The sequence below is a fragment of the Durio zibethinus genome, chromosome 2 (assembly GCF_047325235.1).
Source record: "Durio zibethinus cultivar Kanyao isolate XHJ-2024 chromosome 2, ASM4732523v1, whole genome shotgun sequence".
Classification (NCBI taxonomy): Eukaryota; Viridiplantae; Streptophyta; class Magnoliopsida; order Malvales; family Malvaceae; genus Durio; species Durio zibethinus.
Window position 1 is genome coordinate 8081006 of NC_143163.1, and position 27379 is coordinate 8108384.

The following is a 27379-nucleotide window of genomic DNA, read 5'->3' on the forward strand; positions in this document are numbered from 1 at the left end:
GATAATAGTAGAGAATAAACATCCAAATATTTAAAAAAATACTATTTAAAATATGATATCAGGCATGAAAAGAACCTAAAACACCACAACTTAATAGTGTAGCTAAAAAGATGAATAGTTATCTTCACCAGAAAGTGTTGAGTTGAATGAGCAATCATCTCTACCAGAGAATGTTGAACAAAGAGAGCTACCTTTGGTATCAGGTAATATATAGTCTTATCCTAGGAGATCTACCAGATAGCACTATTCAAGTTCAGATTTTATTTTAGTTACCAATAAAAAAAAGTCAGAGAGCTTTCAAAATGTACAGACTACTCCAGATAAATAGTCTTGGTTAAACGCAATGAAAGAAAAAATGAAGTCATTGCAAAAAAATGGTATATATGATCTTGATAAACTTTCAAAAAGGAGAAGGATGTTAAAAATAAATTAGTGTTCAAGCTGAAAAATGATGGTGACAAGCTAGTGAGATACAAAGCTCGATTGGTGAAGAAAAGTTTTTCTTAAAAATCCAATATCAATTTTGATGAGATATTCTTTTTAGTTGTGAAAATTAGTTTCATTCAAGTAGTATTGGGATTAGTAGCTAGTTTGAATTTTGAACTTGAGTAATTTGATATTAAAACTGCATTCTTGCATGATGACTTACATTAGAAGATTTATATGGATCAGCCTAGGGGTTTTGAAATGAAAGAAAAAAAACACTTCATTTGCAAACTGAAAAAAAGTTTGTATGGCTTAAAACAAGCTTTACAATTGTGGTACAAACAATTAATTCTTTTATGGTGAGTCAAAGCTATAAAAAAGGACAGTGGATCCTTGTGTATATGTCAAAAAAAATTTTAATAATAACTTCATTATTTTTTTATTATATATTGATGATATATTGATTGTGGGATAAGATACTAGTATGGTTCACAATTTAAAAGAATAATTGTCTAAGTCTTTTGATATAAAATATTTAGATCTAGTAAGAAAAATTCTTGGAATGGATATTATCTAAGATAAGAGAGTTGAAAAGTTGTGGTTGTCACAGAAAAAAATATGTTGAAAGGGTGCTTAATATATTCAACAAGTAACATATTAAATTATTTAGCAGTCCACTTACCAACCATTTTCATTTCAATAAGAAATCTTATTTGGTGACTAAAAAAGAGCAACTAGCTATGTCTAGTATTCTTTATTTTTTTTCAATCGATTCTTTGATATATTTTATGAGTTGCACACAGCATGATATTGCTTATGCAGTAAGTGTAGTAAGTAAATTTTTTTATTATCTAGGAAAGGTTTTCTGGGAAGCAGTAAAATAAATTTTTAGATATTTAAGGGGCATATATAAAATACGCTAGAGTTATAAAACTACACAATCAGTTCTAGAAGGATTTATAGATGCTGACATGATAGGGGATCTTGATGGTAAAAAATTTATTTTATAATATTTTTTTACTTTTATCGGAGGAACTATGTCTTAGCAGTTTAAGTAGTAGAAGTATGTTACCTTATCAACTATAGATGTTGAATATATTGAAGCAACCGAAGTGGGTAAAGAAATATTTTAGATGAAATATTTGTCTCTTGAATTATGGTTGAATAAAAAAGAGTATGTAGTATTTTATGACAACTATAATGCTTTAAATTTGAGAAAGAATGCCATATACTATGCAAGAACAAAGCAAATTAATGTTAGATATCACCAATTACATTTAGTGATTGAAAAACAGTACATGCAGTTAAAGAAAGTCTATATTGATTAGAACGTAGTAGATATATTGACTATGATACCTCTTAGTTAAAAGCTTAAACTGTACAGTAACTTGACTAGAATTGATTCTTTGGCCAAGGTAAGTTCTAAGTGAAACTACTATGGTAATGAATTTTCTCCTAATAAGGCTAAAAGGGGAGATTGTTAAGAAAGTAAGGTCCAGTCTTATGCTTTTTCACTAATTAAAAAAGCCTAAAGCCTTTTATCTTTAATCAAAAAATAAAAACAAAAAATAAGGTTGGTTTCTGGCATGAAAAAAAAAGGGTGAGTGGCGCTGAAAAGAGGAAAAGAAATAATTAAAAAAAAGAGAGAAAAGGAAGAAAAAATAGCTGCTAATTGAATAAAAGTCGATCCATGTTCTGATTGAGCTGAAATTTTATCAGCATGTTCAAAATTCAGTGTTATACGTTTTGAATGATAGAGATCAAGTTTGAAGCTCTCTAGAAAGAAACTCAAGATATATTTATTGAGTCACCTATTTGGTGAAATTTTTTTTATTGTCTTTCTAGTTTTTGATTAGCTATAGTTTTAGTTAGAGTAAAACTTTATATATCCATTATTTGATAGTGGAGATTTTTTGATAGTCTGTGATTTTTTTTTCTCTATACTAAAGAATTTTTCATGTAAATCTTGGTATACTTTATTTTTTTTGTATTATTGATTTTTGATTGTTGTCTATTTATTGTAGGTTTATTGCAATATATTACTTTTTTATTGTTGTGTTTGTCATTTCAAACCCAACAGTATTATACCTTAAAAGTTATTTTAATAATTTAAATTATGTAAACTTTAAAGAAGAATAATTTTAACTAATAAATAAATTATCCTATCATAATCCTTGCACACATCAAATATAAGATAGGATAACATTATTTAATTTAATCATATTCATAATATTATTTTATCTTATCATAATTTTATATACCAAATATATCCTAAAAGTGTTAGACTTGTAGCCAAAGTCTCAAACCAACTTAGCCCATAGCTTAAGCCTACAAATACAAGAGCATTTAGATGACGAAGTGGGCTTTTAAGTCGAAAAGAGAAGAATAGTTCTTCTTAAGAAAGAAAAAATATTTAAAACTATAAAAGATATTACTTTTTTAAGGAATATGAGAAATTTTTTCAAGATTTTGGGAAACGATTAAGGAAAAATATGAATAAGAAGGCATAGGGCATGGCATTCTTATGTTTGATATAGAAATCCATTGATAACTTGTAAATGAAGCTTTGCTTTGAGATTGAGTTTGAGGATATACCTGCCTGAACTATCATAGCTTGATTCTTCTTCTTATGATAGCTATCACCTTTCAACCTCTCACAATATAAACACAAAAGACAAACCCAAGCATCTTATTGGTAGTTCGCATGTGATTAGACTTTGTCTTTGCTTTAAAAAGAGCCTTTTTACATGTTTAAAACACAACATTCACATTGGAGCTCCAAAGCATGTTGTTCTTAATAAACTTTTTCTTGTTCAACTTTGAAACATAAGCTGTTATTATATTGCTAATAAATTGAGGTTGGCTTATTACATATTAGTTATAGTAGTTATTGGTAACTAAATTTGAACCAAACAACTTACATATCAATTGTGTTGCTTAAATTCAAAGCAAAGATAAAGAGACACAAAGAAAGGCCAAAAGACTGATTTTATCATAAGAAACTAAGGTTCCTTACTTTGGTTTTTTTTTTTCTTGTAATATTAGCTACCAAAAACCAACCATGCATGATGCTTGCCATTAAATCAGTTTTACGATTAACATATGAATAGAGGAGTCGCCTTCTTATCCAACTGTTAATCATGGCCATAGCTCCATTATCTTTTCTTTTACCTAGCAACTTTCTTTTTTTACTTCCTCTCAAGCCCTGTCATGGTTTTATGTAGCTTAGGATCCACAAATGTACTAGATCTCAGCTACAACTTTTACAACAAAAACTGCCCCAACATAGAATAAATCATCCATCATGTGCTATCTCAGAAACTTCTAAAGGCTCATGTTATTATCATTAGAGCTCTATACATATACTTTCATGATTATTTTGTTGAGGTTGGTTAATGTGCTATCATATGCCATTCTATGTCTTCACCATCTTTTATAATTTACTGTAAATGCCATTTTCCTATTCATTGTTCTCATTATCCATAGATCCAGAACTTTTTTTGGGATTTCCACATATAATATATATATATATATAAAGTTGTGGACAAATTTAATAATTTTATAGATAAAAAGTTTAAAAGGTGTTCATGAGAAAATTTTGAGGTGATCAGTGAAAATTTTCTTTCATTTTTTTTTAATTTTTCAATCTTTAGGTTGTCCATGAAAAAATTTAAAAAAATTTAAAAAGTATCAAGAAAAAATTTCTTTTATTTTTTTTATTTTTCAAAATCTAGAGGTATTCATGAGCACTCTAGCGTAGCGTTTGGTATTTTTTGCAATATCGTCATGATAATATAATTGTTGAGATCATTTTATTACCAATGTGATCTTAATACTTGTGATTTAAAATTACTTTGTTTGGTTAACAATGATTAATTATTAAGAATTAAATATCACTATATTTGATATTACTAAAAATCTAACATTATTTTGTGTAAAAATAAGAAAATAACCATATATATATTGTAATAGTTACACAAATTAATATTTCTAAGGTTATTTATAGATAATAATTTGTAAAATATTAGTAATATTTATTTATTTTATAATAAAATATAATTAAATTATTAAATTAATAAACATATTTATTAATGAGGAAATTGATTTTTATAATATAAATTATGCAAACAAATATTTGAATTAGAAAATAAAATCAATATATTAAATTCATAATAAAAAATAAAAATATATTATATAAAATATTAAAAAAATAAAAATACATAAATTATTTTAAACTTGTTATAATGAATATTAGTTTGAAAATATAAAAATTTATAATATAAAATAATTACAATTTTAATTTGTAACAAAATTTTAATTCACATATTATATGTGTAAAATTGACTATTTTTAATTTTATATATCTCTTACCTCGATGATAAAAGTTTTTCACCTTTTTGTATGGGAATTACATCACTCTTCAAGACAGTGATTTGATTACGTTTGGTGATCCAAGATTATTGCCACGTAGGATTATCAAGTGCTTACAAAAAATAATAATCTAATCACCATATGTCAATCACTATGGTTTTTTAAGTGATCATTCTGTACCAAACACTACCTAGATGAAAAGATAGATCCACTCAGTGACATATTGATATTTATTTTTGAGGGAACCAATTATACTATACTTTATCTTTTGTTTTTTTTTTTTTTGGTAAAATTTCTATCACATATATATACTAATAAAAAGTAATCAAGCACATAAAATATATTTGTCATAATGTATAGATCCGTGGACCCATCGCTAGACATGGATTAGAGGAGTTGCCACTAATCTTTTTTGTTTAGATATGATTGACGATATGATCAAATCTGATATACGAAACTAGAGTTTAGGTTCGAGAGTACAATTACGTGTGAGGAAAGTTATAGCACCCTTACAGCACTTATCAAAAGATGGTACTAGTTTGATTTCAAATTATCCAAGCCTTAAAAAATGTTTATGCTTTTACCAAGATGATAAATATTAAAAATTAGTCTTAAAATTATCACAATAGTTTGATAGCAACCTAAGATAATTCTCTCACCTCAATAGTATTCATGGAGACTAGTATCTTATTCTAAAGAGGTTCCGTCATCGAATTTATTAATTTTTTTATTTTAGAAAAATTAATGAAGTAACAAATAGTATGGTTAGACTTATTTTGAAGCAGATCTCTTAATAGTTTGGTGAGATTTTATTGTAAAAAAATTTGTAAAAATTTTGTGAATTTCATTAAGTCTTTCAATAATTTGATATGACTTAATTTGAAAAATAATCATTCAATAGTTTAGAGGATAAAAATTATTTATTTATTTATTTTTTTTTTGAAAAACTGTTTATGAAATTTTTCAATAATTTTTTGGATTCCATAGACTTATTCGAAAAGATTTTTTTATTTTAAAAAAATTTTAAACTTATTTGAAAAGATTTTTTTATTATTAATTTTATTAAAATTTCATTTTTAATGTTACTATTATTATTATTATTATTATTATTTAAAAAATAGCCATAAAATTTTATAAAACATTCAATAAAATAAACAAGTAATAAAAATCAATAAAACAGATAAAAAATTAAAAATGAAATAAATTAAAAATATAAAATAAATAAAAATAAAAAAATAAAGTGAAAATAGAAAAAAAAAACCTGTGAAACAGATTAGGTCAACACGCGGGTCAATTAGGACACGCGTGGATCCTAGGTATGTAGAAGCTCAGTCCCCTCTCTCTCTCTCTCTAGTTTTAGGATTCTCTACCTTCTTTCTAGAATAGCTAAGAAAAAGACTAAAAAGTTCAATCAGAAATTGAAAAATCCATTGATTTCTGAAAAATCCATTGATCCTAGGTATGTAGAAACGATGTCGTTTTGAGATGGTATATAAGCCAGGTGCCTTGCATTTTCCTCAGAAGCTCAGTCCCCTCTTTCTCTCTCTAGTTTTAGGATTCTCTACCTTCTTTCTAGAATAGCTAAGAACAACACTAAAAAGTTCAATCAGAAACTGAAAAATCCATTGATTTCTGAAAAACTCGTCAAAAAATTCAACTAAAAACCAAAAAATCCACTGATTTATGGAAAACTCGTTGGAATCCCACCGAAAAATTCAACATTTGCCAAAAAATTTCACCAAAAATTTCAAAAATTCATCCCTAAACCCAAAATTTTCCAAAAGCTAAAAAATACAAAAAATTCAATGTTGATCCTAGAGTTTCGAAACTTCAATCCTAACAACTTAAGCTAGAAACTAGAAACCTAAAATCTCCCTATTCTTCAAAATCTCGAATCCAGAAGCTCCTAGAGCCAAAGTTCATAAACCTAACTCCTAAAAGTTTTTTCAGACCTCTTTTTCTTCAGAAATTCACTCTTTATAGTTCTCACGATTTTTGACTCAATTTATAGGCAGTCTTAGAAGGATTTTTAGGAAACGAACAGAATCAATCAATGCTTGAATTTTGGGATTGGTTTTGTCCGAGCGTGATCTCGGGTCTCTGATTTGATCCCTCTTAATTTCAACAGTTATCCTAATTTGATTTTATATTAAAAACCTTTGATCATGTGCATCCATTGCATCAGTTTCAATTTTTAAAATTATTGTTACCAATTACACAAGAAAGGAAAGAATAATAATAATAATAATAATAATAATAATAATAATAATAATATTATTATTATTATATTAATATAATACATTATAATAATAAAAAATATAATAATACTAGTAGATTACAATATTAATATAATATATTGTACTATATAATATGATATAATAATACTAATAGTAGTCATACTAACATAATATTATACTTCTATAATAATATATATAAGGAAAATTAATCTCGATTAGCCCTAGACACATATAGGTGTCTATAACACTAATAAAACCAAGCATATAAATTGTACAATAAAAATATTTCTATGATAGCATTAAAAATTTTAAGAATAACACTTTCAAATTAATGGTAGAATTACTAAGTATATAATACTCTTTCAATGACTTATAGAAAATTTTTTTATTTTTTGATAAATTTAAATTGAAATAAAAGAGTACAAATAAATCAATTGTTAAATAATAATTTTTATAAAAAAAAGAAAAATAAATATAATTTTAAAAGAATGAAGTTGAAATTTTAAGATTAAGAGTTGTGATTTATTTCTTATTTTTTTTTAAAAAAGGTTAGAATTTAAATTAAAAAGAAAGATTTTAGGATAATATTAGATAGAGATCTTAGGTAAAATTAACAGAAAGAAATTAAAATCATATGAAAACAAGAATTGAAGTAAGTTAGAAAAAATAGAGAACACATAATTATTACTTCATATGAAAACAAGAATTGAAGTAAATTAGAAAGAGCTGGAAAACACATAATTATTACTTTTATTGAAATTAGAGTTTTATTGAGAAATCTAAAAAATTAATTTGATTTTTATTAAATTCGATTTAAGACTTGTGATAAATTTATTGATTTTAAAGATTTTAAAGTAATTATTAATTGATTGGTACAATAAATAAATAAATAATAATATGATTTGAACCCCTCTTTAATGATAATAATACATAAAATTAAATTATAAAACCATAAAAATAATAATTTTAATTTGAGGACCCATATATACACATGCTGTAAACTTTAAAACTTTAGGCAGGTCAATCCATCTTCAAGCTGTAATAATATAACAACTCTCATTATATAAGGTGTTTAAAAACTTTGAGGGACCAAGCCCCCCTCAGGCTTCAACAAGAAGCCGCCTCCGGATCCACCCCTGCCTATTCATCTGTAAAATATTAATAACTGTTATTACTAGATTTACCAACGCATGCTTAGTAATTTCCTTTTCTTTTAGTTTCAATCGAGACATCTGCAACTTGTTTTTTAGGAACTTCTGATAATTATCATCTCAATGCTCATTGCATTCTCTTTGTCTTTGCTTTTTACCTTTTAGGAACTTCTGATAAATTAGATTGCCCAAATTCTTTGGTTTACAAATGTTGTGACGACCGTCAGTATTGATTGCATCAAGTAACAGAAATAAAGCACAGGGGGATTCAGAAATTAACCATTCACTTCCAGGAGATGGTTACGATGTGTTCTTTCAAGCTAAATGAGCTGTGGAGTCGCAGTGCCCTGGAGCAAAATCTTGTGCAATATCATGGCAGTTGGCACTATGGAGTTCTTTAACCTCGTAACATTCTAATCAATTTTGTTATAAATGTGCGTACCATTTACCAAAATTTATAAGGCAAAATCAATGAGTTGCTAAGGCCCGAGTGTTTCGATTTTCAATTTAAAAAAATAGTTCATGGGCTGAAGCTACTTGTTTCGAATTGCACAGTTGAGGCCCAAGATGGGAGGGGCAGAAGGGCAGAAGAGATGGGCTGGTTTCTAAGGCATCAATAGTTGCTGGAAACCTTCCTCAGGCAAACCAAACAATTTCCCAGCTGATAAGTCCAAAGAAGTATCAGTACTGGACATGGCGGCTTTATCAGGAGGCCACACCATAGGCTTCTCTCATTTCAGGGAGTTCATGCCAAGATTCCAATAGCTGCAACGAGACATTTGATATTGGCCCAACCACGAACCAAGATTACCGAGTCCGCGGGGTCCATGCCCCAGAAAAAATCTTGATCCCTTATTAGAAAAAATAAATAAAACAATAAAAATAATAAAAAAAATTGTTTTGAGGCATGAAAAATCGTTTTTAAAATGTAAGTGATATAATAAAATTTTAAACTTTTCAATAAAAAATAGTGAAAATGAAGATACTGAAAAAATTATTTATAATGAATGGATAGATATAAACTTCTATTCAAATAATTATGACTTTATGTATAATCGTAACATTTATAAATAATAATTTATTTATATTTAAATAATTATGATCATTTTTCATATGATAATCATTTTTGTTCAAACATATTATTTAAAATATGAATAAAATTAATACAAAAATTAATTTTATTTATTAATAATTAAATTTTTTATCAAATATAAGATACATCACATTCTAAATTACCATTAATCTCTAACTAGTTTGGAATATTAGTGTTTAATTTTTAAACTTTCATGCAAATAAATATTATGAATATACAAAAGTATATTTCGATTTAAACCTTCAATTAGTGCATATATCTTAGAATTTTAATGAAATTGATGGTACTCGCAGATTAAACTTAAACTTTTAGTGTTAAAATTGAAAATATAAAACACATTATACTTTTTATTCTTTTGTCAGAGGTTTATAACTGTTTTAGTGCATTATGGTCATATGCTTATCTTATTCATAAACATTTACAAAAGAGATCACAATTCTTCTTATCGAAACAACACCATTTTAATATTTATATAGGTAGAGTTTCCATTATGTCCATTGCTTTAGACATTTAAATAATAAACTCAATTAAAAGTATTAAAACTCATCATCCTTATGTAATTTATCACACTAGTTTCTAAAATTTAAATAGATTTTACTAGTGTTTAACAGACACATAACAATAACTTATTTTTATCCATTAAACTTTGTAATTAAAGATTACTAATTCAAAGTTGGGTTTCCATTATAGGTATTTAATAGTAAGGTTTAAATCCATTCTACTTGTAGTACTACTAACAAATATCTTGGAATTCAATTTTTTTTTATGGTGATTACCGCCACTTGAGATTAAATCTTTAATATAATTACTTTAGACTAATATGTCTAAACTTTTTATTTTACATATCATTTATATACTCTAAATATTGTTATCTTGTTTTTGTCATTTTAAGAAATAGTTGGTTTTAGTTGTGGCCACAACTCTATATTCATAAATTTTATTTCAACCATTTTAGTTTCATACTTTTATATATCTTTAAGACAACTATACTTCTAGTATAATTGCATAAACTCAATAAGCCAAGTCATTTTAGTTATTTTAAGATATTTAAAGACTTTTTTATGATTTTTATTTAATAAGTTATACTAAACTTATTAGTTTGTATAATTTGTTCATAAAGTTTTACTAAAATCTTACAACACTATGGTGACAATTTTTATTTTTTTTTATTCTTATCATTCCTACCATGTGCAAATTTGCATTCTTTTATAAAGAATGTCCATTTAATTATCAAAATATTATATATATTTAATCAACTTACCATTTTATTTATCTTTTTACTATTTGGTGGTTGTTTTAATTTAAGTAGAAGGCCACCAAATCCACCATTAGTAAAAAAAAGTTTGTAAATATTCTATATCTTAATATTTCCTTTTCATAAAAGTTCTAGAACTTTTATTTCAACTCAATATAAGAGTATGCAGCAATAAGTATAATACCAAATATAATCATATTCAAAACTAGTAAATTTATGCTTTCTATAATATCCTTTTAAGACTTTCATTTCAACTCGTAGATACTTAAAAATTATTTGATCATGGACACTAAAATCATATTCATCACGGTTTATATTATTAAAAATAGTCAAAATTTCATGTATAACCATACAATACTATAAATTTTGTAGCAAAATTATAAACCACATGAAATTTTTTCACCTAACAAATAGAAAGCATTTTAACTAGTTACAAAGAATTCTAAATTGAATTGAAATTATCTTAGATAATATATTTATTTCTTATTGAAATAATATTATATAAATCAAATAATATGAATCATACATTATTCTCTTGTCAATAAAATACAACAATGGAATCTGAACCATAAAACATGATTTTATAATAAAAACATATATACTTGTTTCTTTTTCAAAAAGATTTATAAATTTATAATTTTTTTATGCCTTAAAATAAAATTTGAGATTTTAATCATTTTGATTTGATAATTATGATCTTACCAAAATATAACAAGAGTATAAAAGATTCATAACCAAAACTAGCAAGTACTTCATGTCCATTTTATACTCATGACCATTTAATGCCATGATCAAGAAAATCCACATATAACATGCTATAAAATCATGAATCATAAATTAAATAATTTAATTCAAAAATTAAAAGATTAAAAGAATAGTTAATAAAGAAAGCAAAATTCTATGAGACTCAAGGTCTCGTATAATTTATTAATTATCAATTCTTTTAGTAGAATATAAAAACTAGAAACATAATAACAAAAAACTTATCTTGTATTTTATTTAACTAAGAAACTATTTGGATAATTGAAACATTTCATGCTTGTTTCAAGTCTATTTTGTCAACTTTGTCAATTTCTTTTTCTTTTATATTCCTCATGCGAAATATATATTTCATAATTACTTTTAAATTGTTAAAAAAATAAATACGAGAATAAAAATAATATAAAAGAATTTTGGCTTTAAGGCATGAATAGCACTTTTCTTAAAGGTAATTTTGTCTCTAAGAACAACAAAATCTCAAATTCTCCAATCAAAAGTGTAGATACCCATTTTGGTCTGGGCCCATTTTGGTTTAGGCCCATTTTGGTCTGGGCCCAATTTGGCCCATTTCGATTCGACCCAACTAGGCCCCATTTCAATCAGGCCCATCTAAGTCCAATCAGATGCTTTTAATTATTATTATTATTTTTTTTTATTTTCATTATATTATTATTATTGTTATATTATTTTTTTTTTCATTCTTTTTTGTTTTTTTTCTTTGCTGCCTTTCTTTTTGATTCAACCTACTCGTGGATGAAAATCAGGATCAGAATCTTTTTTGTCAATACAGAATCAAATCAATATGATTGCTAAAATTTTAAGACCTAAAATTTCGTTAGGATAGAATTCAATCCCAAGATTCAAGCTTGAGATTGATTCTGTCGGTTTTCTAAAATCATTCATAGAGTTGCCTATAAATTGGATGAATTCTAACACAGAAAAATAGAGAAAAACAGAGAGAAAATCACTGAAAGAAGGTTTGAAAAATTTCAAGCAAAAAGGGTTCTAGAATTTGATCTTGAGATTTTGGAGTTAATTTATGGTTCTAGGAGTGAATTCAGGTTTCTGGAGTTGAATTTAGGGTTGTAAAAGGTTTGGGGAAGGCTCAGAACTATATGTGAATTTTTTTAGGATTTTTTTTGAAATTTTTTGAGTTTTTCTGGGTTTTTTGAAGAACTTTGAATTTTTGGTAGAATTTTTTGACGAAGGTTGAAATTTCCAGTAAAATTTCAACGAGATTTTCAAAATCCAACAGATTTTTCAGAAATTGGTGGGTTTTCTAGTTTTTGGTTGAATTTTTTTGGCGAAGTTTTCAGAAACTGATGGAATTTTCAATTTTTGGTAGGTATTCTAGAGAAAAGTCAGAGGTTTTTGGGGTTAGAGAGAGAACAGCTCTGGGGTTCTGAGAAAAAACACTAAAGGGTGACTTATATACCGCCTCTACACATGTCGTTTTGGCCGTTTAGGATCAGCGCGTTGACCCAAAGACGCGTGTCCTAACCTAACCTGATCGTATGTTTTTCATTTTTCATTTTATTTTTATTTTTTGATTTTGTTTTATTTTATTTTAAACATTTTTTTGTTGTTTTCTGGTTTTATTTTTTTAAAATATATATATATATATAAATAAAAGATAAAGGAAGATCATTTCTACCATTTTTATTTCTAAAAAAATTGAAGTTTTTTTTTAAATAAATAAATAAAAAATAATAATAATTCAAATAACAAAAAAAATCAATGATTCATTGTTAAATTATTTGGTAAATCATAAAAGTGATCAAGGCTTGGATAATTCGAAATCAAACTGGTACAATCCTTTGGATAGGTATTGTGGGGGTGCTACAACCTTCCCTATGCGTAAACCGACTTCCAAACTTAACCTCTATTTTATAGATCAGCTTCAATTAGGTGACCAATCATACTTAACCAAAAAAGATTGACGACGACTCCCTTTCATCTGTATCATAACGGTAGGTCTATGGATCTATACATTATGATAGCTTGGCGACTCCGTTAGGGATATTATGAGAGAGTCAAGCTAGTAAAAGATTTCTTATTATCCAGGCCTTGTCTAACAAATTTGAAATTACCTCTTTTCATTACTTATATTTGCTTTATTATTGTTTATTTGTCTGCCCTATTATTCATTACTTATATTTGCTTAAATATCTACTTATTATATCTGTCATTCATTTGCATGTGCATAACATAAGCCCTCTACCTTGGCTCTACCTTTAGGAAGGAGTAAAGTACCTATGCCCTTGTGAGATCTCATGTCTTCACACGGATCTACGAAACACTCTCACTTAGATTGAACCCTTTTTCACTATGATGTGTGAGGATTGTGGTACCTTACTAGTATGTAATGGACTATGATGTATGAAACAATTTGAGAACCTTTTAGAAATGACCCAAACCACATATAATTGACTTTAGAAGCTCAACCATAGATAGAGCCTTATTTTCCACCCTCTATAGATGATCTAAACTTCTAGGTCATGTTGTTATCTTAACTGTTATGTTTTCCCTATGTTTCATTGAAATGACTAACTAATTTCTTTGTCTTCTTTTATTTCTTTTTGCACACATTCATGAACATGTTTATAGATTGCATAGTTCTCTTACCCCTAAAACTATTCCAATAAAAGTCCTCATGGATTTCATAGAACGTAAGGTTTACGCCTCATCTATGCTGTCTTAATGTGACTCTCCCATAGAAATGAGAATGGAATAAAAAAAAAGACAACTAAAAGAAAGAGACTGTTTACCACCTGGTCATGTCCCTACACTATTAGGAAAAGTTTATCTACTCCTCAAACATAATGACTTAAAGAGCCTATCAAACACATGGAATGGTATGACCCCTTTAAGGTATGAAGCTTTTTATGAAAAATTTAGACATATTGCATATCTCTTGTCAGTGAAGGTTGACTACTCACTTATCAGGGTAATGGTACAATTTTAGGATCATTTTTACTAGTGTTTCATCTTTAATGAGGTTGATCTAGTACCAATAATTGAGGAATACTTAACTCTGATGGGTATGCATCTATTGTATCTAGACAGAATATACATAAAAAAACATAAATCAGGAAGTCGTAAAAAGCTGGGCCATATGCTAGGAGTGGGAAAAGAGACTATATATTCATACATTTGAGAGAAAAGAGATCACAAGGGTATTTCATATGAGGTTCTTCGAGATTTCATTATCAAGCATCTAGATGATGATCAGGGAATGAATGCATTTACTTTAGCTATATATGGGGTGGTCATTTTCCCTAAAGTCTTAGGACACATTGAGATAGAAGTGGTGGATCTATTTAAGTAGATTGAAAGAGGTTATAATCTTTCACCAGTTATCTTGACAGAAACTATCAGATCTCTAAATTTTTATAGGCAGATGGACAAAGCACGTTTTATGGGCTACTTACCCTTATTGTATGTATGGATGAAGAGCCATTTTGAATGCAAGAAAAGTGCTTTTACCAAACTTTATTTCCACACTTGGAGTCCGATTAGAGAATTCTATCAGAGTATTTGACCAGAGGTAAAAACTCAAAAGGAATGGAAATGTCTATTATAAGGGCTTACAGCTAGTCAAGTAAAATGGGTAGCTCTATGGATAGATAAAGAACTTATGTTGTATCAATGTGGAGATGAGATAGGGGTCCCACTTCTAAGCCTATGGGGGTTAACAAGTTATGCCCCATTAATGGCAAGGAGGCAGCATGGAGCTAAACAGATTACTCCTATGACTTGTAAGCTCGATCAGTTCGATTGCTCATATGGAAAGCCCAAAACTTTTCAAAGGATTGCTAACATAATTAAGGCCTGAAAGAAGCCCAAAAGAGTAAGCCTAGGGCCATTCATTGATCGAGTTACTTAGGGATATTTGGTTTGGAGAAATAAGAGAGGTCAAGAGATTGCATTTGTGCCTCAAGATCATCACTTACTAGTGGGTCAAGAGTCTAATAAAAAGTTTTTAGAATTAAAGCATGAGATGAAGAAGGAGAAACTGAGATAAGAGGTCTTGAAGTTGTAAGAAAAAAAGGACCAGTGGCAGAATAAAGCAAAAAAATTAAAGATCCTAGTCCATAAGATTTCTAAGGAGTACAGTAAGGCCCAAAAAGTTGTTAGAGAATGGGACGATGCCCTAATAGAGTTGAAAGAGTTACAATAGGAGCATAAAAGGTTACGTATACATGTACAAGCCAAAGAAATAAACAATACAGAGTTGGTTCATAAAAATGAAGAGCTGATAAAAAAGCATGATCACATAAAAAATACTTTCATAGAGGTTGAGCAGGAGAACCAATGGCTTTCAGACCACATTCTGACTCTGACATCAAAGTTGAGTGAACAAAAAAATCATGTCAGGTTCCTTATAGAAAGGTATAGAGAATTATCTTATTAGGTATGGTACAGCAAAAGAGAAGGGTTAAGAAGACAGAGATACATAAAATACCTCACTGCTCATATAAGCAAGGCTATGATCTAAGCAAGTGAAATGACAGAAAAGGTTGAGGCACTGAGAGCTTTGATTACACCAGCAGGAGAGCATGGACGAAAATTGTTGAACATCATTAAGGAAGCTAATGACAAGTATGAGCAAATTAGACGTTTTTATAAAGGAACAGTATTAGGTTTGATGTAAAACAGACTCTTATGAAATAAATGAAAAATTTTTTTTACTGAATTTCTTTTAAGGGGCAAATAGTTTCTTTTCTTTTCATTTCCATGCATTTGCATTACATTCACCCATGCATTCATTATCATAACATTATCAATGAATCTTTAATTATGGTACTAAAGCGTAAGAATAGCTATACATCAATACAATACTCGGGCTTGAGCTAGAAAGAGGGAATAAGATAATGTTAGTCGTTATAAAATGATAGAAAAAGCCCAAGAGGCACTAGAGAGAAAGCTAAGCCAAATTCTTGAAGCCTTGAAAAAGATAAATAGTGAAACATCAGTGGAAAAAGATACTTCACAAGAAGCTACTAATTCGACATATCCTCCAGGCTTCAGCCTACCACAAAATCAAATCACACCACTCTTCCAACCTCAACAAATAGCTTTTTCAAAATACAACTACCTAAGAATGACCTATGCACTAAGTCATGAGAATGTCCAAAGTTATGATAATTCTATTTTTGTCAAAAAAATAGTTAAACCTATTCAACTTCTTACTGCAGATAAAGTAAAAGAGAAAGAAAAGTCATAGGCAGCTATGCTTTTGGAAAATTTTAAAACTAATCAGGCAATGAACAGGCTTGAGAAAAGATTAAGAGCAGTAGAAGGAATGGATTTTTATGAGTCTATAGATGTTGAGAGACTTTGCCTAGTACTAGACGTGATGGTACTACCCAAGTTTAAAGTGCTAGAGTTTAAAAAATATGATGGTACTAAATGCCCTATCCGTATATCACCATGTACTGTTACAAAATGGTGACACATGCCAATAATGAAAAATTACTTATGTATGTGTTTTAAGACAGTTTAACTAGATTTGTGATAAGATGGTACATCTAATTAGATAAGACTCATATTAAGATATGGAAAGATCTGATCAAATTTTTTATTAATTAGTACCGTCACATATTGACATGGCTCTCGATCGTCTTTCTCTATAAGCCATGGTAAAAAAGGTATCTGAGTCATTCAAGCAATATGCTTAAAGGTGGTAGGATGTGGCTGTCCAGGTAAACCCTTTTAATAGAGAAGAAAATTACTATGTTATTTGTAAGTACTCTAAAGTCGCCTTATTATGAGAAGATGATAAAAAATACAATTAAAAATTTTAGTGATATGATGATTTTGAGAAAGATCATCGAAAATGTAATTAAAAATGGTAAGCTTAAAGAAGGTGAGTCTTCCAAGAGAGCACCCAAGAAGAAGAAAAGTGAAACTTAGGTTGTGAGTCTTGAGGGGCAGCAATTCAGAAGATACTCTCGACCTACCTATCCCATATACCATCACACGATAAATCATACCTCTGTAACTCCTTACCAATCAACTACTCGACCATCTTATCCATCTTTACTAAGATCTTTTATTCATCTAGTTAGTATCACAAGTAGTACTAGAGAACCACGAACCAAAAAAAGACTAACATTTGACCCCATGCCTATAAGCTACACAAAGCTATATCAAGAGCTCTACAAAACCATTGAATAGCCTCTGTCCCTGTAAAATAGCTTGAATTTTCTTACTTTAAATGGTATGATTCCAATGCCCATTGTGACTACCATTTCGAAGTGGCAGGATATTCTACTGAAAACTATTTTTCCTTTAAACATAGGGTATACAGTTTGATTAAGGAAGGGCTAATAAGCTTTAATACTAGTGGGAACGCTGTACCTAATGTCAATGAGAATCTTTTACCTAGTCATACGATCAATGCTTTAGACATAAATGGAAAACATGTGAAAAGAAAAGTAGAAGAGCTTAAGATTACATTTAACCAGCTATATGAAGCCTTATATAAAGTTGGGATGATAGGATCAGTGACTCCATGCACTCATGTAGGAAAACACATCCCAAATAAAAAATGTAAATACCGTGGTAGGGCACTAGGTCATTCAGTTGATGTCTGTAAATAATTTCACTATGAAGTTTAAAAACTAATAGACTCTTACCAAATAAAATTGTATGAAGAATTGAGAGCTTTGAAAGACATCGAGGTGGCTATGACAGACAAGTGGGTACCAAAACCTGTCATCTTACGCTGTAAAGAGAAGTCACAATCAGCTGGGAATAAGTTTGTTCCCAAACTAGTAACCCTCAAAGTTTCATGCCTATTCTCTTATAAAGATAACAAAATGGTACCCTAAAACTATGAATGTGGGGTGACAATTCAAGGGCAGTAAAATGATGTGTTAAAAGCTAAAATTACCCATATAATAAGAGTAAGTAGCATAACTAGAAGTAAGAGATGTTATACTCGAAGACTTTGGATAAAACAAAAAAAAAAAAGAGAAAGCAAACTGAACTAGAGATTTTAGAGATAGATACATCAAAACCTGTGCCTGAAAAAGAGGTCTGTGAGTTTTTAAAGCTAGTCAAACATAGTGAGTACTCTGTGGTGGAGTAATTGAATAAGATGCTAGCTAGAATTTCAATCACTTCTCTTAAACTCTAAACTGCATTGTAATATCTTGTTAAAGGTATTGAATCAGGCTTATATAGCCCATAATGTCTCCGTGAAGTATGTGAATCATCTGATAGGTAATCTAGTAGTGCCACACCATATCTTCTTCAGTGATGATGAGATTTCATTGAAAGGTAGAAGAAGCACCAAGGCATCGCATATCATTGTTAAATGTAAAAGCTATTTAGTAGCCAAGGTCCTTGTTGATAATTAGTCAACCATTAATGTTATGTCCATGTCCACTTTGGCAAAGTTATCTTTTGATATGTCTCATATCCAAGATAGCCAAATGGTAGTTTGAACATTTGATGAGACTAGGCGAAAAGTATTGAGAGATGTTGAGCTACCTCTACAGATTGGCCAATGTGTTTTTAATATAAAATTTTAAGTTATGGATATTTTTTCATCATACAACTGCTTATTAGGAAAACCATGGATCCATAAGGTAGGCGCCATTCCTTCATCATTGCATCAAAAGATTAAATTCAATGAAGATGGACAATTGATAATTATGGTAAAAAATGAAGATTTACTAGTAACTCAACCCATAAATGCCCCATATGTAGAAGCAACAGAAGAATCATTGGAGTGCTCATACAAATCCTTTGAACTTGTTAATGCAATGGGTGAAGGGTTAAAATTTAGTCAGATTATGATTAATTAGATAGTTAACAAAGGTTGGAGTATTGGGTTCGATCTAGGTAAGAGCCTTCAAAGGATGAGAGAATTTCTAAAACTTGAGGACAATAGTGGCAGGGTATGATTGGGTTATGAGATGGAGGAAGTACCAAGCTTTAGCATGAGGGTAAGGAATGAGTCGACGATTGTTCCCCACTTAAATGAAACTTTCACTCGTGGAGGATACATGCTTCCAAAAGCTAAAAAAGACATGAAAAAGGAACCAAAGTGAGAGGAAGCTTTGCCAAGTTATTCATTCACATAGTGGATGATGGAAGCCAAAATGAAAAAGCCATGGTTTACCCTTGCCCATTGAGATATGAATTACATAATTGAAGGGTCATCCAAATGTCTACTATTTTTGATTTTCCTTCAATGTAATCACATCTCCTAATTGCTTATGCCCAAAAGCATTGGGATGAAATCTTATGTTTGGGCATTTTATTTTTCATTATTTCTATAAAAGTAAGAGCATGCATTTTATTTATTTTTTCCATTCCATTCATTTCACCATCAAAATTTCTTGCCAATATTTCTTATTCTATTAACTTTCAGGTTCTCAAATGAATGCAAAGATAATCATGACAATGACTTGGGGTTTAACTTTAAAAATTTAATTAATATCGATAAACTCGATATTAAAGAAGATTATGAGAAATATACTTTGTCTTTGGATTTAACAAGGCTAATTGAACAGAAAGATAAATTCATTGAGCCTCATCAAGAAATAGTCGAATTGATCAATTTGAGTGATGCCAAAAATAAGAAAGAATTCAAGAATGGCACTTCACTTTTGGTTGTTGACCAACACGGTTAGAGGATTTACTCCGAGAATTTATTGATGTATTTGCCTGGACTTACCAAGATATACTTGGACTCAGCCCCGAAAGAGTGCAGCATAAGTTACCATTGAAGCCAGAATGTAAACCAGTACAACAAAAGCTAAGAAGAATGAAACCAGAGATGTTGTTAAAAATAAAAAAGGACATTAAAAAGTAATTTGATGTAAGTTTCTTGCAAGTGGCTAAATATCCTGAATGGGTGGCTAATATCATACCTGTTCTCAAAAAGGATGACAAGGTGTGGATGTGTGTAGACTATGGAGATCTGAACAGAGTTAGCCTTAAAGATAATTTTTCTCTGCCACATATTGATACTTTGGTGGATAATACAACCTTACATTCGGTATTCTCTTTCATGGATGGATTCTTTGACTATAATCAGATAAAAATGATTTAAGATGACATGAAAAAGATTACTTTTATCACCATGTGAGGGATCTTTTGCTACAAAGTTATGTCTTTCAGATTAAAAAATATTGGGACAACTTATCAAAGGGCTATGGTAGCACTCTTTCATGATATGATGCATAAAGAGATTGAAGCGTATGTGGATGGCATGATTACCAAGTCTTGAAAGAAAGAGGATCATGAAGTCAACTTCAAAAAATTATTTGAAAGGTTACAGAAGTTTTAGCTTAAATTGAATCCGACTAAGTGTAAATTCAAAGCTAGGTTAGGAAAGTTATTCGAATTTATAGTCAGCGAAAGAAGGATAGAAGTGGATCCAGACAAAATATGGGCTATCCAAAACTTATCACTGCCAAGCACGTAAAAAGAAGCTTGAGGTTTCTTGAGCAAATTGAATTATATATCCCAATTCATTTCTCAACTCACTCTTAAATGTGACCCCATTTTCAAACACTTTCGAAAGAATAATCTAGGGGAGTGGAATGAACAATGTCAAGAAGTTTTTGATAAGATCAAATAGTACTTATCAAACCTTCAAATATTAGCACCTCTTATTCTAGAAAAACCATTAATTTTATACCTAGTAGTACATGATGACTCGATGGGATATATGCTGGGCTAACAAGATGAATCCAATAAAAAAGAAAAAGCTATTTATTATCTGAGTAAAAAATTCACAGAATATGAATCTAAGTATTCATCACTAGAGAACATGTGTTACATTTTGGCTTAGACGACTAAAAGGCTTAGGTAGTACATGTTGCACCATACAACTTTGCTCATAGCTAAACTAGATTTCATCAAATATATCTTCGAGAAGCCTTCACTATTAGAAAGAATCACAAGATGGCAAGTGATGCTTTCTGAATATGACATAGTATATGTTAGTCAAAAAGTAATCAAAAGAAGTGTCATTGCTGAATTCTTGGTCGATAGGGCCATTAATGATTATGAACCCATAAAGCTTGATTTCCCAAATGAAAAATTAATGGCCATCTTAGAATCAGAAGAAGACGATAATGAAAAAGAAACATGGTGGATGTATTTTAATGGGGTCGTTAATGCCATGAGGCACGAGATTGAAGCAGTTTTGATATCTCCAATAGAGCACTACTATCCTATTATAGCAAGATTAAATTTTAACTGCACTAATAATGTAGCTAAATATGAAGCTTGTGTCATGGGTTACATGCTGCTTTGGATATGAAAATTGAAAACATTAAAGGTGTTCGAGAATTCAGCTTTAGTCATTTATCAATTAAAAGGTGAATAGGAAACAAGGGATTCCAAACTTATCATTTATCATAAAAATATTTTAGAGCTATGCAAATAGTTTAAAACAATTCAGTTTAAGCATTTACCTTGAGAAAAAACTAGATTACATATGCCCTAGCTACTTTGACTGCAATGGTACAGATTGGTGACATTACAAAAATTCTGCCTATCAAATTGGATATCAAAGACATGCCAGTACATTGTGCCAACTTAGAAAAAGAGAAAGATGGCTATCCATGGTATTATGATATTATGCGATATCTAAATAACCAACAGTACTCAGATCTAGTTACAAAACATGATTAAAAAAATCTTAAGAAGATTGGCCATGAGATTCTTTTTAGATGGGAAACTTTTATACAAAAGAGGCAATGACCAAGTGTTACTACGTTGTGTAAATGTATCTGAAGCCAAAAAAATTATCGCAGAGGTGCATAATGGTGTATGTGGAGCACATGCAAATGGGTATATGATGGCAAGATAGGTTATGCGAGTTGGATATTACTGGTTGACAATGAAAAAAGATTACATCGATATGCTTGAAAGTGCCATAAATGCCAGATTTATACTGACAAGATTCATGCTCCACCCAATGCTTTGCATGTCATAGCACCACCTTGGTCATCTTCTATGTGAGAGATAGATGTTATTGGGCCTATCACATTAAATGCCTCAAATGAAAATAGATTCATTTTTGTGATGATTGATTACTTCACTAAATAAGTCAAAGCTACCTATTTCACAATCGTGATTAGATCCATGATTTGTAAATTTATCAAAAGGGAAATTATCTATAGATATGGGCTCTCAGAAAGAATAATCTCAGATAATGCAAAGAATTTGAATAGCAAGATGATACATTAAGTATGTGCTCAATTCAAAATCAAACATCACAATTCGGCTCTATATCATCTAAAAATGAATGAGGCAATAAAAGCTACAAACAAAAACATCAAAAAGATTCTGGAGAAGACGACTAAAACATACAATGACTAGCACGAAAAATTATCTTTTGCTTTACATGCATATCTAACTTTTGTATGTACCTCTACGAGAGCAACTCTTTTTTCCTTAGTTTATGAGATAGAAGCTGTGTTATCAGTAGAAGTAAAAATCCTATCTCTAAGAGTCTTAAGGGAAGTGGGACTAGAAAAAGCTAAATAGATTCGGGAACGCTATGAGCAATTGAACTTTATTGATGAAAAGAGATTGATGGCTTTGTGCCATGGCCAATTATACCAAAAAAAAATTATGAGAGCTCATGATAAAAAGGCCAGACCTCAAGAGTTTCGAGAAAGAGAGTTGGTGTTAAAAAAGATTCTTTCAAGTCAGCATAATGATAAAGAAAAATGGACTCCAAATTAGGAAGGACCTTATGTGATAAAAAGAGCTTTTTCAGGATGTACTTTGATCTTATAAAAAATGGATGGAGATGAACTTCTTAGTCCTGTCAATTTTGATGCAATAAAGAAGTATTTTGCTTAATTTAAAAAAAAAAAAAGAAAGAGCTCAAATCAAAAACCTAAAAAGACGGTTTGAACCCAAATAAAATAAATAAATAAATAAAAAGAAAGAGAAGTTCAAGCCAAAAACCTAGAAGGGTAACTTAGATCTAAAGAAAAAGGTTCGGATTGAAACTCTGAAAAATAGCTTCAATTGGCACTACTTAGGAAAGCATATCAAGGATAGTAAATTTTGAAGAGCTTTGAAGTATTGATTGAACTTTTGAAGAAGATCCGAGATTTGTTGTCATGGTTATCTAATCATTTGTCTTGGGGCAATGCTACCCCAAAATAACCACTCCTGTGCATTCTTTTTCCTTTACACCATCATTTGTAACTGATTATCCAAATAAATGAAAGCCATCTTATTATTATTTTAATCCTATACATTGCTCTTCCTCTTTATATCTTACCATGAATGGAAGAAATACATAATTTGCATCCTTATGCTTTTAAATTGGATAATGATTAATAATTGAACAAAATCATAAGAAGTGTGTTATTTTGAAGGATTGAAGGAGATAAAGGCAAAAGATGAACCCTAAAAAAAAAATAAAAAAAAGAGAGAGGAAATTGACTTGCATGGCTTTCTTTGGGATAAACAGACAAGCGGATGAAAAAGTTCCTTTGCCAAAACTTACCTCTAGGCTGATAAATGATGATTTCTTTGCATGCTTCTAGGCTAATGAAAGATTGTTTTTTTGCTAAAAATGTACCTTCAAGTTGATGAAAAATAGCTCTTTTACCAAATGTGAAAGGGGATTTCTTCGTTAAAATATACAGTGAAGATAAACATATAAGATAATATCTGATGGTTTCTCTGCTAAAGGTGTATAAAAACGAAAAAGGGCAAAAGCCTTAGTATCACAATTAATGATTCATTTCCATCCTAAATAAGGCATGCATTTACATCTACTTGATCTTAGCTTAGTCCAGATCATTTCTTATGATTTATGGTTTCGTCTTGATCATTCATTTTCGACCTCAACTCAGTCCTGATCGTTTTATTTTGACTTATGATTTCGTCCCGATCACCTGATCTTAACTTAGTCCAGATCATTTCTTATAATTCATGGTTCCATCTCGATCATTTATTTTTGATATGGACTCGATCTTGATCGCTTTATTTTGACTTGTGATTTTGTCTCAGTCACTTGATCTTGGCTCAGTCCAGATCATTTCTTATGATTAGTGGTTTTGTTTCAATCATTCATTTTTGACCTCGACTCGGTCCTAGTCATTTTATTTTGACTTATGGTTTCATCTCGGTCACCTAATCTTGGCTCAGTCTAGATCATTTCTTATGATTCGTGGTTTCATCCCGATCATTCATTTTTTACCTCGACTTAATCTTGATCGTTTTATTTTGACTTGTGATTTTGTCTTGATCATCTGATCTTGGCTCAGTCTAGATCATTTCTTAATATTTGTGGTTCCATCCCGATAATTTATTTTTAACCTTGACTCGATCCTGATCATTTTATTTTGACTTGTTGTTTCATCTTGGTCACTTAATCTTACCTCAGTCTAGATCATTTCTTATGATTCGTAGTTTCGTTTTGATCATTCATTTTCGACCTCAACTCGATCCTTGTCGATATATTTTGACTGTGATTTTATCTTGGTCACTTGATCTTGGCTCAGTCCAGATCATTTCTTATGATTCGTGATTTTATTCTGATCATTTATTTTTAACCTCGACTCGATCCTAGTCGCTTCATTTGACTCGTGATTTAATCTTGATCACCTGACTTTGGCTCAATCCAAGTCATTTTTTTAAATTCGAGACCAAAGTGGGTGTCTAAGTCTTTGCAACATCCTTGTCTAACAAAAATATGCAGAGACGGGCAGCTGTAGACACCCATTTTGATTGGGACCCAATTGGGCTCATTCTGATTTGGGCCTAATTAGGCCTATTTCAATCAGGCCCATCTTCGTTCGGGCCCATTTTGGCCCATTTAGGTCCAATCAAATGCTTTTATTATTATTATTATTATTATTATTATTATTATTATTTTTATTTTCATTATATTATTATTATTATTATTATTTTGTTCTTTTTCTTTGCTGTCTTCTTTTTTGATTCAACATGCATATGGATGAAAATCAAGATCATAATCTTTTTGGTTAACACATAATCAAATCAATGTGATTGTTAAAATTTTGGAACCTAAAATCTCGTTAGGGCAAAATTCAATCCCATGATTCAAGCTTGGGATTGATTCTACCGGTTTCTTAAAATTATTCCTAGAACTGCTTATAAATTGGATGAATTCTAACACAAAAAAATAAAAAAAAACATAGAGAATATCACTGAAAGAAGGTTTGAGAAATTTCTGTCAAAAAGGATTATGAAATTTGATCTTGGGATTTTGGAGTTAATTTATGGTTCTGAGAGTGAATTCAGGTTTCTATAGGTAAATTTAGGGTTATAGAAGGTTCGGAGAATGCTCAAAACTATCTAAGAATTTTTTTGGATTTTTATTAATTTTTTTTGGTTTTTTTAGGTTTTCTTACAAACTTTGAATTTTTTGGTGGAATTTCCTGATGAAGGTCAAAGTTCTCGGTGAGATTTCCAGAATTTGATAAGTTTTTCATAAATCGGTGGGCTTTTCAGTTTTCAGTTAAATTTTTCAATGAAGTTTTCAGAAATCGGTGGGATTTTCAGTTTTTGATTGAACTTTTTCAGTGGATTTTCTAGAGAGAGGTCAGAGGTTTTTGGGGTTAGAGAGAGAGAAAGGCTCTGAAGTTTCTGAGAAAAAATGCTGAAAGGTGCCTTATATACCGCCTCTACACAATGTTATTTTGGCCGCTTAGGATCTGCACGTTGACCCGAAAACCTGTTCGTCGACCTGCGTCCTGACCCGACTCGAACATAGGTTTTCTTTTTTCATTTTATTTTTATTTTTTGATTTGTTTTATTTTATTTTTAACCTTTTTTTGTTATTTTTTAATATATATATAAATAAAAGATAAAAGAAGATCATCTCTACCATTTTTATTTCTAAAAAAAAATGAAGTTTTTTTTAAAAAAATAAATAAAAAAAAACCAATGATTCATTGTTAAATTATTTGGTAAATCATAAAAGTGATCAAAGCTTGAATAATTTGAAATCAAACTGATACCATATTTTGGATGGACGTTGTGGCAGTGCTACAACTTTCTCCATACGCAACCGACTTTCGAACTTAAACTTTGTTTTACAGATCAGCTTCAATTAGGTGACCAATCACACTTAACCAAAAAAGATTAGTAGCAACTCCCTTTCATCTGTATCATAGCGATAGGTTTACGGATCTATACATTATGACAAGAAGTAGTGAAAATTGTTATATAAAAAAATCTATCTATAATGATTGAATAAACATAAATTTCATTGACAAAAAAAGAACAAACATAAACTTATATTTAAATAGTTATAATTTTTTATATAATCGTGATTTTTATAAATAATAAATTATTTATATTCAAATAATTGTGACTATTTTTAATATAATAATTATTTATGTTCAAACATAATTATTTAAAATATAAATAAAATTAATACAATAATTAATTTTATTTATTAATAATTAAAATTTTTTTTCTAATGTAGATGCATCATATTGTAAATTAGTAATACAGAGTTGCATTTAATGGTGTACCAACAACATTTATCTTCGAGTGTGCTTACTACCGTAATATTCAGAAGGGACTCTGCTTGTTAACCACAGATCAAATTCAGGGTGTAGATCCATTAACCTGGCCCTACGTGAATATTATGGCCAGAGATCAACAAATTTTCTTTAATTAATTACTTCGTCCAGGCCATGATCAAGATGAGTAAAATAGGCGTCAAGACAGAGAGTAATGATGAGACTAGACGTGATTGTGGTTCCTTCAATGGCTAAGATTTGTTGCTTTCCTTCCATATGCTGGCAGTCCCAAATGTTTCCATTATTCTATGTTCCTTTCTGGTTCTTATAATTTGTACTATTTTTTCGGTTTTGGGTTCAATGGAATGTCAACTTAGGATTATGAAGTACTATCTAAAGATTAAGATTCTCATATCATCTCCCCATATATTCCTCCCTTTGGAAAAATAGAAGCTTTTCCTGTCATGGCCTACCTCTTAAGTTCATTCAAGAGACAACCTAGTTGCTATCAACCGATTTGAAGTCAAGTGAATGAATCTACTGATATAAACATATATGATCGTGCATTATTAATTAGTTTCACTGGTGATGAT

At 29.7% G+C, this 27379-nt stretch overlaps 1 pseudogene; it reads left to right on the plus strand.

Moving 5' to 3' along the window:
* Nucleotides 1-27079, plus strand: part of LOC111308093 (peroxidase 50-like) — a 33178-nt pseudogene extending 6099 nt beyond the window's left edge.
* The last annotated feature ends 300 nt before the right edge of the window (nt 27080-27379 follow it).